The sequence below is a fragment of the Eptatretus burgeri genome, chromosome 8, assembly GCF_056783735.1.
Source record: "Eptatretus burgeri isolate ZD-2024b chromosome 8, Ebu_testis_v1, whole genome shotgun sequence".
Lineage (NCBI taxonomy): Eukaryota > Metazoa > Chordata > Myxini > Myxiniformes > Myxinidae > Eptatretus > Eptatretus burgeri.
The window spans coordinates 46,258,086-46,263,671 of record NC_140968.1 but is presented as its reverse complement, the minus strand read 5'-3'; positions in this window follow the sequence as shown (position 1 = coordinate 46,263,671).

The window sequence follows — 5,586 nt, the reverse complement described above, 5'->3', positions numbered from 1 at the left end:
TCTGGAAATGCTCCAACTGAGGCGAGTGACCTCACCGTGAAGGAAGCATTCCGTGCCGTGCTTGAGTCTGTGGTTGATCAGTACCCCAGGTGAGATACACTTCTATTCTTGGTGGATTTCAAAGCATCGACTGGAACTGATAGGGATGGTCATGAGACATGTGTTGTTCCCCACATGTCTGGAACTGTGAACCAGAATATCACGAAGTTCGTTGACTTTGCAAGAAGTCATGGATTACGGTGGCTGATTCGTGTTTTCAGTGCCCACAGGCTGATCGCTGGACTTGGTACTCCAACACTGGTGGTGTGGCAAAGGAGATTGACCATGTGCTCATTGATGGTCGCTGGAAAGTGATCCAAAACTGCAGGGTCTATCGGAGTGCTCAGTTCCTCAACACTGACCACAGGCTTGTGGTAGCATCTCTGAAGTTGCAGATCCAGATCTTAAATCCAGGAAAATGGTGCCATCCCATCCCAGCCTTGGCTGGATGTTGGCAAGCTCAAGGAGGAGAGGGTAGCTGAGGACTTTGCAAACAGGCTGAATGGGAATATGGGGGGGGGGGGGTCTGGGTGCTTTGGGGAATCCTGAAGAGTTGGGAAGTACCTTCAAGACCACCATCCTTGATGTTTTCGGTGGATGTCTTGGAACTAACCGAATGGTGAAGAAGAAATTTGTCTTTCAAGCGGCACTCAATACCATTGACCACTGTCTCAGGGCCAGTCTTAATATAATGACAGAGATGAGCTGTTCAGGAGGTTGAGGCGTAAAAACTGTACATGCACTGAGGGTGGACAAGATGGCAGAGATGTGAGGAATCTGTGAGGGGGTAGAGCATCACCTGTGGTCAAGTGATTCTCGTCCTGCTTGCAGGGGAATTCATGCATTGTGTTCCTCCAAGCCTGACCCTTAGTGTACTGAGCAGAGGGTGGTGGGCTCTTGACAGGGGAGTCCGAAGTGAAGGCCCCTAGGATGGTTTCTTTGAGGGGCTGTACCAGGCTGATCCACCAGCTGTTGAGTTGGATGTCAGGGGTTTTGCTATCCCTATTGCTAACCCTCCAATCAAATGTAATCCAACTTCATTTGTGGAAACAGGCTGCAGTGAATCAGTTGAAATGGGGTCAAGCTCCTGGGATTTGTGGCATCAATGTTGAACTTCTCAAGGCTGGTGCCAATGGTGTACTCATGTCGTTGAATGCAGTTCTGTGCTCTGCCTTGAATACAGGCCTCATCCCAACTGACTAGAAGATGGGCCTTGTCCCTCTCTGGAAAGGGAAGGGTCATCGTCAGGACTGCAACAACTACCAAGGGGGGACGCTGCTCTCAATTCCAGGCAAGGTATTTGCTTGAATAGTTATTGGTCGGGTTCTCCAACATCTGCTTGAGCACCAGCACCCAGAGGAGTCAAGCTTCACACCAAAGAGGTTAATGATTGACTGTATCCTTGCTTTTCAGGTCCTCACCAAGAGCAGATGAGAGAATCAGCAGGGGCAGCTTGCAGCCTATGTTGATCTCTGCAAAGTGTTTGATTAAGTGAATCGGGATGCCCTCTGGAGGATTGTTGGTCTTCGTGGGATGCCACCAAAACTGGTCAATCTGATGTCATCTGAAGTATACTCTGGTACTGAGAGTGCTGTGAGATGTGGTGATACCAACTCTGACATATTTCCAGTTGTTACTGGAGTTATTCAGGGCTGTGTTCTGGCTCCCACACTTCTCTGCACTTGTATGGACTGGATTCTGGGGAGGATGTCAGAGAGATCAAGCTGCGATGCATCATTTGGGAATGTCAAGATCTCTGACCTTAATTTTGCAGATGATGCAATCATGGTTGTGGAGACTGGATATCCTTTTGAGGGCCCTCGAGGTGCTGAATGAGGAGTTGGAGCCGCTGGGATTACGGGTTTCCTGGGTCAAAATGAAGTTCCAGGCTTTCACTGACATCTTGGATTCTGCTATCTTGTCTTTTCCTGTTTGTGATGAGGATGTTGAGGTCACTGAGAAATTCACTTTCCTTGGCAGTGATATTCATGTCTCTGCTGGCTGTGAGCCAGAGGTCAATAAACATCTGGGTTGGGCCTGGGGAGTCATGGATTCACAGGATCATTGGGTGTGGAACTGTCAGTACCTGTGCAGGAGGACGAAAGGCTGAGTCTTCAGGTCCTTGGTGCTTCCCATCTTGCTCTATGGATGTGAGACTTGGATGTGATGCAGGTTGATCAACATCTCAAGAAGATGGGATGGGCCAGGCATCTGCCTGGGGGATTGCCAGAAGGAGGCCCCTGGAGTACCGGCGGAAAGTGGACACAGCGATGTGCTGCTCCGGCGCATGCTCCCATACCTGCCCTATTTTCGAAATTCCCTTGGTATGCATGCGATATTTGGGATTGCTAGATATCATGGTTTTGGAGTTTTGGAGGAGACAGACCGACGGATAGATGGACTGACACACACTGACATATTTTAGCACGGATGTATTTCATCAGTCATCCACTCTTGACATTTCCTCCTCTCTTTCTTTGGGACAATGTCAGTTATTGCATGTTTTCTTCACTGTTTCCTCCTTTCCCAATGCTTTCCTATCATTTCCTTCTCACCAAGATCTTGGTCCGTCACTTCTTTAAGTATAGCTTCATACTTGTTCGCAACCTCCACAGCATATTTCTTCTTCACCCCTTCTTCTCTCAATCTGTATGCATTGGCATGGTCTTTCATGGGATTTCTTTTCAGGATTTTCAGCTTGACCTTCATCTTCCTCACAAGCAGGCAGTGATCTGGAATGATATCAGCACCTGGGTAAGTGAAGGCATTTTTGATGCTATTCTTGTATCTCTCATTGATCATCATAAAATCTAATTGATTTCTGTGTACATCTGGACTTTTCCATGTGTCCAATTTTCTTGGATGTTGTTTGAAGAGTGTATTCAAAACGACGAAGTTGTTTTCCTCATTGAACTGTATCAGAGACGTTCGCCTCTGCTGCTCTTAATTCCAAGTCCATAAGTTCCTGTTACATTCCCACACCTCTCTCCACCAACTTTTGCATTTCAAATCACCCCATAGCTATCACCATGTCTCCACTCTTCACATAGTTCAATGCTTTTTGCACCTCCTCATAGAATACTTCAACTTCTTCATCACTGTGATCCAGTGTTGACTCGTATGTGGAAAACCTTGTGGTTCGTTCGAATGTCGTTTCTTGTTCTGAGAAAAATTTGAACTTTTCACAGGCAGAACTTTCGATGGGAAGGTGTTGTCCAACATTGTGAAATCACAACCATAAACCTGCCTATTAAGTCAAATAATAGCAAACATGGCTTCAGTTGCCCCCAAAATTTAATGCAAGAGTGACGCAACATGCATTTACTACTCCGTACAACTTTTAAAGGAGGTTTTGAGCAGAAGTCAACAGCTTTTATGGTGATCGCTCTTGCGTTGCACGTGGAACTTAAATGCTTCACTCCCAACCGAGTGAGAACTCGTACAATGCATTCATGCACACATGTACCCACACTTGTGCAAACACACACACGCACACACACACACACAAACACACACACACACACACACACACACACACACACACACACACACACACACACATCTACATATGCACACTGCCACACATGTGTGCACACACATGGGCATATACACATACAGACACTTGTGCATACATGTTCATGCACATATATAACCAGGCTTGGTGGCGAAACTGTTTAAATGGCGTCTGCTCTGAGTTGAGGTGTGCGTGGTTCCAACCCTACCCCAACCGAGTCATACCAAGGATTTAATGGCATGTGCTGCTTGCTTGACGTGTTCTCAGCAGTTAAAAAGGATAGAGCAAGTATCCACTTTCGTGAGTGTGTGTGTGTGTGTGTGTGTGTGTGTGTGTGTGTGTGTGTGTGTGTGTGTGTGTGTGTGTGTGTGTGTGTGTGTGTGTGTGTGCGTGCGTGCTGTTACATGTGTGCACACATTTAGTGTTTGTCCATTCGTTAAACGACAAGCCATTTTTCTGCCATCGCATGCACAACGGTTCGAAATCAGGCGGTAATTATGTCCAACCCGACATCAAATGGCTTTTACGAGAGAAATGATTTTAATGAGATGTAATTATACATATCTGATTGCATCTTTATCGTTTCAGAATGTGTAAGTTTGCTTGTGATGTGCTTTGTGAGTTGTTTTGTACAGGTGTTGAGAAATGTCTTTTCAGAGGAGATGCTGCAAGACACAGAAGTGCAACCTGTGGGTTCCACTACCAACATGAATCTTTGCAATCTTTGGCCCATCTTTGCAATCACCATATCAATAGTCACAAAATCAAGATTTACTTAAAATTCTGATCCTCCAGTCCATTATATCATCTACCTCCGTGGATGTGGTCAAAAGTGTCTCAAGGGTCTTAAGGTTATTCAGTGTTTTCAAGGTGTCTGAATTGTTTTAAGGTTATATATATATATATATATATATATATATATATATATATATATATATATATATATATAACACTTCACACACTCAAGCCGAATCTGCTGCATAAAGCAATACGAGAAGGCCTACACAAGGTAAGCGCTTTGCTGTTTCAAACCCTTCCCGGAGTTCCTTCACAACTACAAAGACGTTCACAGATCGTACCTCCAAGAGAATCCCAATGCTACACACTCACTCAGCTGCCGGACCAGTTTCATCGCTTATTGGCGAATCATCAGCAATAGCGCAGACAGCAATGCATACCAATGAGGCTCCCAAGCATGTACCAGGTGGAAATGTCAAAAGCTGTCAATATATAAAGAAATAAAGACCCACACACATCTCTCACCCGCGAATGAATGAGATGTAATTATACATATCTGATTGCATCTTTATTGTTGACTTCCTCTCCTGTCGCAGTCAATGTGTGGCCCTAAATGGAGTTCTTTCATCCCCTCTTCCTGTGCAGGCTGGAGTTCCTCAAGGTAGCGTTCTGGGCCCTGTTCTTTTTCTGGTTTTCATCAATGATCTCTCCGACTCTCTGGAAAATCCTCTATTTCTCTTTACCGACGACTCCACCCTCTGCCGTACCATCTGTCATCCCTCAGACCGGCAAGCAGCAGCTTCTTCGCTCACTGCAGATCTGGATAAAATCACAAACTGGTCCAACACGTGGAACATGTCTTTCAATCCAGACAAATCTCACACTCTCACTATGTCTCTTCGAAAGGACCGTTTACAAAACCCCCCCATCCACTTTCTCAACAATCCTCTGGAAGAAGTCTTTTCTTTCAAGCTTCTGGGTCTCACTATCTGCCATGACCTTTCCTGGGAAAGTCACATTTCCAACCTCGCCTCAAAAGCCACTCGCCGACTGGGAATCCTCCGTCGTGCGAAGTCCTTCCTCGGCCCTCTTGAGCTCCTGACCACTTACAAAGCTTTTGTCCGTAGCCTGATGGAGTACTGCTCTCCCCTCTGGGCTGGTGCTCCTGCCTCCCACCTTTCTCGGCTTCACGCTGTCAAAACCAGGGCATTTAAGATCATCGGCATCTCCCGCAATAAAGCTGAGTCTTTGGGCCTCTCACTCAATCACCGCAGGATGGTCGGTGGTCTTTCTGT